The sequence below is a fragment of the Drosophila kikkawai genome, chromosome X (assembly GCF_030179895.1).
Source record: "Drosophila kikkawai strain 14028-0561.14 chromosome X, DkikHiC1v2, whole genome shotgun sequence".
Taxonomy (NCBI): domain Eukaryota; kingdom Metazoa; phylum Arthropoda; class Insecta; order Diptera; family Drosophilidae; genus Drosophila; species Drosophila kikkawai.
In genome coordinates this window covers 14,598,488-14,611,628 of record NC_091733.1, presented here as the reverse complement: position 1 = coordinate 14,611,628, position 13,141 = coordinate 14,598,488, and the positions used below count along the sequence as shown (strand labels likewise).

General features: G+C 35.1%; 1 protein-coding gene across 1 annotated transcript in view; it reads left to right on the top strand.

Moving 5' to 3' along the window:
* The first annotated feature begins 3,112 nt into the window (after positions 1-3,112).
* The window catches only part of CARPB (Carbonic anhydrase-related protein B), a 58,977-nt gene continuing 48,948 nt past the window's right edge, over positions 3,113-13,141 (top strand). The window contains exon 1 of the mRNA XM_017174815.3: positions 3,113-3,234. The gene's annotated coding sequence lies outside the window, so the exon portion shown is untranslated. The remainder of the gene's footprint in view (positions 3,235-13,141) is intronic.

Genomic DNA, 13,141 nt, shown 5'->3' with positions numbered 1-13,141 from the left:
GCCACAGATGACTCATTTAGTAGCACTTTCACCATTTAGATTACATTTCCCCTGAAGTTTTCATCATGATTGCATGGATTTCGGGGATTCTTTTGCTTTGGAGTATGGGGTTCTTTCCGGAGGTTATGCCAATTTAGAGACCATTCAACTAAGTCCCATATCCTTGGATTTTGATAACCAAAAGACACGCATGAACAATGTAACAATAGCAATAATAAAGCTTAGGGTCAAGCCAAAGCAAAGCCAAGATCTAAGAGGTCTATAGACCTACCAAGCTACAATAAATATATAATATCCAGCAGAAAATAAACCAAAGTGTTGTAGTCATCTTGAAGAATTCAAACTTTACATGAGCTTTCTGTGTGCTTTCTGCAAAATCGCTATATAAAAGCCGTAACTAAACTCTACATTCAGTAAGGCATTAACTTCTCGGTAGAAATCCACTTCAGTTTCTTCTTGTACTTCACGATGCACGTACTGCGACTGCTGGGACTTGGAATTGTGTTCGGGTTGCTGCTGGTGGGGATCGCTGCCAGGCAGGACCTTACCATAAACGAAAATGCGGCCTATCTATACAGAACGACCTGGTCGAACCCAGGAGTTAGATCCGCCGTGACATCCGAATCAAAGATGGAGCGCGCCAAGAAATGGTTAAAGCGTCAAAGCTTTTGGAGCATTTTTGGCTGATCTGCAACTTTTTGAAAAATAACTGTCTTATATCATCAAGGATATATTTTTTTTCATTGTGTTTTGTGTTGATAAATGTTTAATACAAAGAAGTGCATTTTGAATAATTAATAAAATAATTCTAAGAATATCACTACAAATGTGTAATGCGCAATGTGAAATATATTTTGATAAATAAATAAAAATTAAACCATGTATATATTCTTAGTCATTATCATATGACAACACTACTGGCTCTCTTATCGGTACCTAACTCCAGTCTTAGTCAGCTTTCAGATCTCAGAATGAAGAACTATTTGGTTTCATCTTGGGGTTCCTGGTTTGGGGAAACGTGGACAAGATTGTGAGACCGAAATGGAGGCCTAAGAATTCCTGACTTTATAAATAGAAATATTTATCAACAAGTCTTGTAAGCAATTAGTTCTAGAAACCGATAGATTCTTTAGTTTCGTAGGCGCTCTCTTATGCATAAAGGGTGCATCAAGGCCAGGAAGGAAACTCCCTTAAATTACCCGTTTTCTAAACAAAATTTATTAATAAAAAAGAATTAAGAAAGAGTTTAATGCATAGAGCTTCTCGGATGAATCCACAAACTGATAAGCTTTGCAGAGGCTTAACGCGAGCTCTAGAAACTTTTCAGTCCGTCAGTTGTTTATCTGCCTTCAGTATGCACAAGTCGTTGGCCCTGCTCGCTCTCATTACTCTGACTTGGTGCCCGGCACGATCTGCTACTGCCTATACCTTGGAGGACAAGATGGCCTGCCAGAAGATGGTCAGCCGGACGCCAGAAGAGGCATGGCATTGCCGCAAAGTGATTCAGGAGCTGGACAACGAGTTTCACAAGTGTTGCTTGCAAAGGAGAAAGACGCACTCTTTCGACAATTGCCTGTCCTGTGATACAAGCAGTCCCAATGTGACGAGTGATTCAACCCAGGACGAAATTCGATCATCACTTGGAGGCTGTCCAAGAAGAGATCTTGCAGGGAAATGTTTACCAAGAAACCGAAACTGAATAATACTTAGTATTTTGTTTTTCTTTTTTTAATAAATTAAAGAGAGTAGTGCTGAATAGTTATAGATTTTCAACGTAATGTGTTTTGTTTATAAATTTAAAAGTTGCTTAATAAAGTTTAATATATTATATAAAATTGTAATAAAAGGAAAACCCAACTCAACGCTTGAGAAGATCACTGAGGCGGGCCTTTAAGGGCCACAGAAGTAGCCACGCCAGGCCCTAAGATTTATACAGCAATTTGCCAAGTTGTATTGTAAAACTAATAAATTGTCGCCGCTAACTTGAATAATGTGTGAGAGGGTCTCTCTCTCTCTGTCTGCCTCGTGTGTGTGTGTGTGTGTGTGAGTAAAAGTATCTGTGTGAGGCAAAGTATCTGGCTGCCGTCTGCCTTCGGAGGCGGCACAATTATTATCCTGCTTGGTTGGCTGGCTTTCCTGGCAGCCAAAAGAGCGGGCCGTGGCATAACTTTTAAATAAACTTTCATAATTTTGCATACTTGAGATAACAAATTGCATGTTGCAAGTCGTTTCCTCTTGCCACAGTCCGGGTGGGAATGGGAATGGGAATGGGAATGGTAGAATGGGTGTGCCTCTCCTCTTGACTGTGTGCATTTGTTGTTTGCCTCGTAAGTTGTAAACTTTAAATTAGATTGTTTCTTGCCTGGATGTTTCTATTTCAGTGTCTCTACTTGGATGACTTGGACTTGTCTGGTAGCTGCGTTTTACGTTTCTTTTTAATTTTTTGCTATCGCCCAGTGGCTCTCGCAGCTTGATTGACATTTGATCTCTGATAAGGCAGATCGTACTGTCTCTATAATCATACTCGTGGCTTAATCTGTCACATGATCTGTTTTAAAATTAAATCTGTGTATATTTTATATTAAAAAAAGGTATTTAAAGCATAGTATTGGTAAATTTAAGCCCATTTTTAGAGTTAAATTGATAAATATTCACAGCTCATTTCGTTAGAATGTTCACTGGATGTGGTACATTGTGACACAGCTTTCAAGGAATATATGTATTTTTATTTGTAAAAAATTATACATAATCCAATGTATATGTCCAATATTTATATATATATAAATATACATTTAAATTTGTAATATACGTTTATATCATTAATCAAGGCAAGTGGTTTTTTATTTAGTCACTTAATTATTTTATCAAGTCTGCAAGTCCATCAAATTGATCAAGAAAATGAATTATTCTTATGTTAATTAAATAATTTAAAGTCTTATTAATTCAAAATATATTCAGAATTCTACTTTTGAGCGGCATAAAGATTAGGTATTTTGCTGCAGATCATAATAGAAGTTCTTCAAGTCTAAAAAAAAAATAAAAATAAAAACCTTATCAAGCTAGTCATGACTTTCCACCAGCCCAGCAGCTACTTATTCAGTCTGAATTGATTCTTCGAACAAGTACAAGTGTTTCCCGAAAAAAATAAAACATATTTCATTATATTTTAACAACAATTATTTATTCTTCAACATTTATTTTGCTATCTCAACTCTTCTTCTCATTCACTTCAAGGTATTTTTTGATTTAATTTTTTATTTATTTTCCTATATTTTTTTAAAAATATATTTAAAATGCCTGATATGAGCTACTCTGCTATTGCTCAACACAAGCTTTCATTTAATTTCATTCTTGACCTCTGGACCTCTTAACCAGCATGGCTTTATCCGTCTGTTAACTTTCCCGCTTGCCTCTTGTTTTTGTATTTTATTTTATTTTTCATTTTGTTAAATTAATTTTCAAATTTTTATTAAAATTGAAAGACGTAGTTTTTCTTACTTTTCTTACTTATTATTATTATTTTATTTATATTTAAATTTCCAACACAAATTACCCTCAATGTGTCTTGCTGTGCCATTAAAGTGCAATTAAATTTACCAAAATAGCTGTTTAAACACCAACCGATTATATTAATTTCATATCATTGTAAAGGGAGGATGGGGAGGGAGCACGGAGCAATTAGTAAACAGTGGGTGGTCCATTAGTTGCACACACACACGCACGGGGCGCCGCCTTGAGGCCGGACAAAAAGGCAATTAACAAAGATTTTGTGGCCAATAGTTGTCAACAGATTGTTTAATTTGTGCCATAAGTGTGCCAGCAACAAAAACAGGCCAACAATACACCAAATGACCAACTGACCAAACACACACACACACACACATGCTACGACACGGACAATATAATGTCATATTTAACAAGGCCCAGGTCATTTTTGGGGGGTTATCAGGGGTATATAATAGATGGGGAAAAATATTAATGACTTTCTTGGTTACATTTAAGATATTTTCAAAAGGTTAAGGTAGCTTTTTGTGGTTACTTAAGGTTCATATATCATAATTTGAGATCAAAGTTTAATGTCTCTTGGGTTTTCCTTAAAAATTAATAAATTTTTAAAATAATAAACAACGTACATATGTTTAAATATTTCTGTTGAAAGGCTTTGCTAAGCTTGCATTAACATTTAAAAAATTCTCAAAAATTTTAAACTATTTTAAATTATTTTATTTGTATTTTTACTATTATTATTTGTATTTAAAAGAACTAAATTTATTTAACAGTGCCTTCAAATAATCATTAGTCAGCGATCGCAGCCGAGGGCTTTTGTTGGAGAGCCCCTTGGCTGGCTGGCGGTAACTTCCGAATTGAGTAAATTGACCCTCGTCGTGGGTGACTCGATGGGAGTTTTGTTGTTCTTTGCAACCCTCTCCCAATGGGGGGCTCTTCTAGCGCCCCTCCTCGGGTTGCACTTTTCAAAGTTTTGGGGCCAGAAAAACCGCAGCTAAAGTGCCCCTTCTATATATTATTCAGCTCTCATGACCCATCGAAGTGCATGTTGGGGTCCCAACATGGAGAAACTTCAATATAAAAGTAGCGAAATATCGATAAAAATATATAAACAAATAAAATAAATACAATAAAAATATCGATAAATAAAAAAAACAAATTTTTTTAAAATATATCTAAACATAGTTAATAATGTATTTGTTTGTCAATAGAAATACCGAATACATATAGGAAAAAATGTATAAAAATGTTTATTTATTCGTTATAATTTCGATATGATATAAAAATCGATATACAAATAACAGAAAATGCCATTTTATCGATACTGTAAATCTATTAATTGATATTTTAAAGTTGCGATATAAATCAATACTTGGCTTGATATATATTCGATTATTTTTATCGTAAAAAAGGAATCAAAAGAGACTTCAATTGTTCGATAGTATCGATATTCAATATTTAACATTGTTTTATATAAAATAACGATAGTCTTGAAATCAAATTGTGCATATTAATTTTTGTCGATATACAATTTCAAACTCTCCTGTTCGATATACATACATATCGATAGGTTGTGTCATCGCTGATGCCTGTTAAGTGTTAAAAGACGCTGCAAGTGTCATGGGGGAATGGCAAGTGCCAAGACGGAGACATGCATAACGGTATAGATATGGACAAAGACCGTGAAGTTCGTTGCTGTTCTGTTTCAGTTTCGGTTTCAGCCTCGGCATATGTCTTAATTTTTGACCGAAGTTTGCAGTTTCCACCTCCTGCCACCAACGCCCTTTCAACCCCTTCGACGAGCCACTGCCACTGCCACTGCTGTTGTTGTTGTTGTTGTTGTTGGTGTTTGAAATAAACTTTAATGAGTTTTCTGCTTTTCAGCCACAAAAACCACTTAACCGGCACATATGCAAGCACAGGGGCTGCAAAACTGCCGGGGAAGCTGCAGAAACTTTAGCCGGGCTCTCAACATTTTTGGCCAGCCAAGTTAACATTGCACACACACCAACACATACTCACACTGAAACACATATTTTGGGGCTTTAAATATATATGTTTATACACATATAGATCCGGCTAGGCGAAGGCAATGACCAGGGGGAAAGCGGAAAAAAGCAAGGAATGTAAATTTTTTTGTTTTGGCCCACAGAGGAAAAACATGAGGGGAAAAATGGGTTGAAACCCACATTTATGGCCGGCAAATTTCCCGCTTAGTGCTAACCAATCAACTGTGGCAAGTCCCAGTTTTTGGCATCGCCGGGTTTTGGTTCCATTTTCTGCAGCGATCTGAAAGTCAAAAAGGGGCCCCAGCTGCGGCCGTTGGCCCTATTTTTCCTAAATTTAATTTCTCATGGCTAGCGACAACATGTCGTATGAGTAATGCATGCACTACAAGGCCCACCATCGGTGCCCTTTTTTTTGAGGTTTCTCTTTTTTTTTTTTTTTTGCCAGAATTCAAATGTCTCTTGGCTAATAAAGCGGTCATTCACTGTGGCAACGGGTACGGGGGTGTGTGGCCAGCATTGTCAAAGTTTTATGAGCGGTCAAGCTCGCGCATTTCAAGCGTCTTTCGTTTAATTACATTTGCAGAACATTCAGCTGAGCTAAAGTACCCTGTAAATCCAAGGCGTATATAGGTTTGAGGGTTTATAATATTTATTTATAATATTTTTTAGAAGATATTAAGATTTTAATATGGTTTAATATATTTTTAAAGGGATAAAAATAGTTTATGGGGGGGTTTTAAAATTTTTAAGGTTTTCAAATACTACTTGATAATGCTAAATAAATATCTAGAAATATTTCTTCCTGCTTATATAGCTACTTAAGATATACCTAATTGAGGTTTATAAAGTAGAGAGATAAAGTACCCTGGAAAAGCCAGATATAAGGTATATTGTAGGTTTATTATCTTTTTTGAATATCTAAATATAATATTCCAAGATTTGTAGACTGTTAAATAGATATTATAGAAGAGAAAAATAGTTGAAAATAATTAGTTGTGGTTTTTAAACCCGAAAATATTTTTTATAAAATATATAAAACCTTAAAACCCACATATATTCTTTGTTTTAATGTAGTTCTATAATGTTTTATTACCTTAAATGTACCTATTTTTCCTCACAGGGTATTATACCCTTCTATTTATTTGTGAACAACATTTTTTCCTTTATAACTTTGTTGCCACGGGGTGTTCCCAAAGTCGTTCATCCAGCAGGTCATGTACAGACAGCTGTCGGTGGCCACAGCACCTAACCTACTTCCCCCTACCTACTCCTTCCTGATGGCTCCTTCTGCCTGATTTTTTTGTTTGTCAGTGTTGGTCCTGCAATTACTTTGCGGCCAAAGCCAAAAACTAAATGTGAACGCGACGCAGCTGCCGTTAGCATAAAGTAATCAAAAAAGTTTTGCTTTATTGTGGGGCGGCGGCACGGCACACTCATCATCATCATCATGGAAGCTGTAGAAATGCTAGAGTAAACCTATAACACGGCTATTTTTGGTTGTTTCTTAAAGGAAAGAGAGAGGGGGGAGAGACTGCAACCTTGAGCCAGATAAATGTCTGAATGCAATAAAAAATTGATAAGTTTTTCCCGATTTCTCTTGCCTTTGTCTTAGGTTTTTTTCCCCCCTCAACTGCTAAACTTAATTGTAGAGGCAAGAGTGTGGCAGGAGCACGATGTATAGAGTGCTAAGGCCAATTCCGTATTATTCGCACGTAATTCGATGAAATTTTAATAATCCAGCTACGAAGGTAATAAAGAACTTTTGGACATGTGGGAGGGCTGAAGGCCGTTTCCTGTCTCACGTGTGGTTACCTCTAGATAAGCAGGGTATGCTGTTGTCTAAGGTACTTGGCGTTCTTTATGAAATTGTTTTAAATTTTATAAACAATTTAAAACTATTTAACAGATATTTTAGTTATGTTAAAAATATATTTTAATCCTGGGCCAGGATAGCACCCATTCGATCTAAGCCATACCTGCCTCAAGGGCTTGACACCTGGAGCACACACATACACACCTACCTCCCACCCACACCCACACTTACCCCAAACTATTGAACAAGTTGATTGGGCTTTTGACTTGATTTCGCATTGATTGCAATTGCAATTTTAGCAGGAGCTGCAGCGGGTTGGGTGGGGTGATGCGGGAAATTAATTAAAATTACTTACCGACTGGGCAAACAATTCACTTGATTTCTCTATTATATTGGGCGCCAATTAATTTGCTTAAATTTTCATGCCAAACACAAAACACGAAGCAATGCTAAAAATTTAATTAAAATTGAGCAAACAAACACATCACGAGTACTGAACCGAACGCCAGCTAGTTAGACGATTCAGGCTATGATGCTGATTCAGATACTGTTTCTGATTCTGATTCAGATTCTGGTTTTGGTTTCGGTTTACTTTGTAGCCAAAGAACACTTGCCTGGTCCTCTTGCCACTGACAAGTGCAGTGCAAACACATGACGCATTCACCGTTGGCGGCCCAAAAAAGCGAATTTCATTTGTGGCAAATGGCAGCAAACTAAATTGCTCAAAAGAGGGAGAGAGAAACTGGGCACTTGCTACTCGTCCTGGCCAGAATCTAAGCACTCAACCGACCCCCCTTGTCTCACTCCATCCATTTGTTTGGCCAGTCCATTTCCTTGGTCTTATTAAAAGTTGCTGGCATTCTTGTGTTTACCTAGCACAAATGTCAAATCAGTTGGAAAAATGCGCACAAAATGCAGGCGGGCAGGCGGGCAGGCAGGATGGAAGCCAGGACTCGGAGCAGGTTTCTCAAAGTCTCGCCGGTCGAGCTGCCACTTGCAAATAAAAATTTAAAAATAAGTATTTAAAATCAAAGCAGAGCTTATTTAAAATTAAAATAAATTATAAAATAAGGAAAGTCTTAGGAAATTTTATAGATATTTATATTTTCTTTATGAAATTCCTAATTATTTAATATTTAATATTTTGTAAAATAAATTATAAAATAAGAAAACTCGTAGCAAATTTTACAGATATTTTCTTTATGAAATTTCTGATTATTGAATATTTTTATTGGAGCTTATTTAAAATTAAAATAAATTATAAAATAAGGAAAGTCTTAGGAAATTTTTAAATATTTTTAAATATAAATTATAAAATAGGACAACTCGTAGCAAATTTTACAGATATTTTCTTTATGAAATTTCTGATTATTGAATATTTTTATTGGAGCTTATTTAAAATTAAAATAAATTATAAAATAAGGAAAGTCTTAGGAAATTTTATAGATATTTTCCTTGAATACATTTCCAATTTAAAATGTATACAAAAGTTCAGGCAATTAGAGTTCAAGTCGATGATTTTACCTCTTAACAAATACAAATATTTATGAGAAAATTCTCCTGACCTAAGCCACTTTTAAAATTTCCATGAATCTATATGAAAAATGGCTTACTTTAAGCTTTTAAACCCTACAACTGCCATCGATTAACCTAAAATTTGATCTTTTGTTTTGAAAACTCCCCTTCGCTTCAATAAAATCAACTCTTCAATGGTCCTTGCCGGCATTCCTGCGCTGGGATTCAACGAACTCGTTGGGGCCCAGGACCCCACACCAGGCCAAGGATGCCTGCCACGTGTCTCCAGCTTTCCCACCCCTTCCCTCTTCCAGCCTGGAATGTAAACAGAACAGAACGTAAACAAACGGAATGAAGCCGGCTAGAGAAACCCACCACGAGGTGGGTCATGCCTTCGTGTCCAACGCTCGGCTTTGGTTCGTGCCACTTCGTCTGGTGTCCTGTCGGCTGGACGAATGCCTTCGGCTACAAACTCGGCTGAGGGACGCAGGCGCCAATGGCCAAGTTTGTAAACAGAAACTGTTCCACAGCCAACGGCAAAGCTGAAGGAGCCGATCCAAAGCCGAGGACTGCTTCGGCTGATGTTCGGTCACAGAACCGAGGACTAGGACTTCTGGCAGGACTTGAGTTTGTTGTGGCTCCTTTGGCCGCGCAACAGTTTTGTTTGAAGCGTCAACACGTGCGGTAGTCGTTCTGGGTCCTGGTCCTGTTCCGCCAGGATTCGAAGCCTTCGCGTAGCGCGTTTAAAAAAAATAAATAAAGCCAAAGAGTGCACTTCAAGAACCCCAAAAATCAGAGACCAGGTCTCGAGTGCTACGATAGAAATTGTTTCTAATAAAATTAGGAAATTTAGAAATATAAAACAAATACTCAACTAGAAATAGAAAATTTTTATTAACGATTTTTGTTGTTTTTGTTGCGTGCCGCCATTTAATCCAGAGAAAAGCCAAAGTCGGGCGGCCAAATTAATCAAATTAAAAGGTAAAGCCAATGAAATTCCTCAAGCAACTAATGAGAGGCCACACAAAACACACACACACAGGACATGGGATAAGGGATAAGGGATACACGGGGACTTGTGTCAAAACAAATTGCAACCGCAAAGGCCCCAAATCAACGTAATTTGTGCTCGTTATAATCAAACAGGCAAAACAAACTCACATGCTGTGTTCGGCGTTGCCCGGTAATTTTCATTAGCTTCAACTTACCCGCCCATTTTTACGCCCAATTCAAAAATAGAATGAAAAAAAAAATGAGAAAAACAAACGAAAACCGTTAACAAATCGTAGACAAAGCCTAACGGTTGTTGACTAATCGTTTCTCTATTGCATTTGAAATGTCAACTTCGAGTGCCGGAAACGGAAGTGCATTCAAATAGACGGTGACAGCACATTCTCACGCACTTTTCAAAATTCCAACAGCAGTGGGAATACCCCGTTTGGCCAAAGTCAAAGATTTCTGTTATTTGTCAAGTGGATTTCCTTTTTTATTTTAATTTTATGTTAAGTTTTTGTTATGAAAAAGTGGAAATATTTTTTTTTTTGAGTTTTCTGTTAAACTTTGCTGTCCAATAATTTTAATTTTAATTTTTGATAATTATTAAATGCCCATTATTTTAATTTTAATTTTTAATAATTATTAAATGCCCATTATTTTAGATGCCAGTGTTGACTTAAATATCTAGTGCTTAGAAACGTTTCAAGAAGAGGTTTTTAAATTTAAAATAATAATTTTTATTCAAAGAGTCTGAAAAAATGTATAAATTATGCAAGAAAAGTAAAGCTTTCTGTGAAGTTTATTTAAGTTTAAAAGAATTTTTAAAAATTGCTTTGAAAATTGTGTAAAATGTGAAGTGAATTTGGAAATACTAACATTTTTTTGGATGACCTTCTTTTATTACTTTTCTTTACTTCCCAATTTTAAATTACTAAAATGTAATTGTGAAAATTAAAAAAAAAAACATAATAGTAAGTGAAATAATCCAAAAATTTAAGCAAAAAATAATTTGGTATATATATAAAATAAAAATAATAACATTTTGAATTTGTTAACTAAAAAAGCAATAAGAAAACTAGAAGTTTATATTCAGTTTATCTAGTTTTCATCTCGTTTTTAGCTTATTTTAATTATTAGAAAAATAAATAATACTATTTATAAAGTGTCATCAATTTCAAACCCATGTTTCATTCTATAAAAATACTTAATTGCCATTATTTTGAAAAAATGCAAACCAAAACACATCGTTTAGATTGAATTAAACGCAATAAATGCCACACTTGATGCCTAATTTAAAAATTATGAAATCCATATGGAGAGGCTTTCGATTGTGACTATTTGCAATAGCAACTGCCGCTGGTATTCCACTGATGATAATAACAATTAAAGTGGTTTAATTGAAGCGAATTAGCAAGCGTGTGGCAATTGTAATCAGTTCTCATGGGAGGAAGGTGAAGAGGAGGCGGAGGCAATGACTGTTCTTTATGCGAATATTTATGGCAAATATATTCCATCAAATTTTCATCAATCAAATGGCCAATTTTTGAGCAAACAACCGTCTCGTTTTCCCCACCATACACAACATACAATTTCGAGCAGCGGCGGCGGCGTCGGAAAATATACAAAACACAGAAAAAATTGCACAAATATTTGCCAACAATTTCCCTGAACGGCGTCGCGCCATCAACATCATCAGGCCCGACGACGCCAGGCGCGATGCCGACAATAAAATCAAGCTGGCAATTTATTTGCAATTTTTTCGCCAACGTGTTTTCCTAGCCAAGCGCAATCCAAACGAAATTAATAAAAAGAATTTTCATCAAAAAATTTCGCCAGCGAAGGCTGGTTCTTCCGTTTCGACTTTTGTCTGATTTCAGTCGCAGTCGCCGCCAATCAAGTTGCATTCACCGGCAAATTTTCGCATCGACCAGGGAGGCTGAGACAGAATCCCGTATACTGGCGCTATTGTCCTGGTCTAAGCCTGTGCAAAATATAAAAAATATAATGCATTAGGATGCCTTTTGAGTGCCATTTTTGTCCAAGTTAGATTGTCTCACTGAAAGGTTTTGTGAAAAATTTGATAAAAGACATTTGAAAAAGCATTTTAAATGTATTTTAAATGTATTTTATAATCTGTCTTGACAAAAAATGTGATTTAAAAGTCTGTGGGAATTTTTAATCTTCTAAGAATATGGCTTGAAGTAAGCTAGGATATTTTAAAGATATACAATTTATTTTAAATTAAATGTAAATTTTAAAATTATACCTAAAATCACAATTATTTTATTTTTATTTATATTAATTTAATTATATTATTTAATCAATTAAAAAACTTTATATTTAGCAAATTCATTGTAAATGTTTTTACTATATAAAATTTGCAGCATACTTTTCGGCACCTTTCTTAAGAGTTTTAAAACCTCTTGTACTTCCTTGTAGCCTACTTTCAGGCACCTTTTGAAAATTATTTAAAAAACGCTGTAATATTTTAAATACTTTTGGAAAATATAAAAATTTTACTGTTTTTCTTTAACTAAAAAAAAATTTATAAAGAAAAGAAAGAGTCTTTTATATACTCTCTTTGCCATATATATCGTAACGGGCCAGATCGGACGACTATATCATATAGCTGCCATACAAATGTCCCATAAATTTTTAGAAAAAAATGTATTACTTAGCTGTTTTTCAATATTTTTTCATCATTTTCAAGATATGGCCATTTTATATTATTTCAGATTTTCTTTTTTAATTTTATGAAAATCGGACGACCATATGATATATGAAGCTGCCAAAGGAACGATCGGGAAACTATGAGATATAACCTTTTTTTATTATTCTAGAATTTTGGTATACATTTCATAAAAATCGGACAAATATATCTTATAGCTGCCATAGAAGCGATCGGTAAATGTATAAAATATGTAAAGCTGGGAATGTAAAACTGTAACTGTCAAACTGTAAACATAATAAGTATAGGTGAAATGTAATGAAACTCTATTTTGTGAGTGTTTTCTGCATTTAAATCTATAATATAAACATCAAAACCAATCTGCAAGGGTGCCGAAGTGAGCTTCCTTTCTTGTTTTTTTTTCATAATTAAAACAAGTTGTAATAATTAATTTAAAAATATTTAAAAAATATCTAGAAACCTCACATCTTGCCTAGAATATTGAAAATAGAAATCACATTTTATTGAATTAAATTTCGGTCGCCACAAAATGTTATAAAATATAGAGCTTCGGGGTTATTACAAATATACACTTTAATAGTCGTTGCCCCTTCCCCCCCCCCCAAATACATA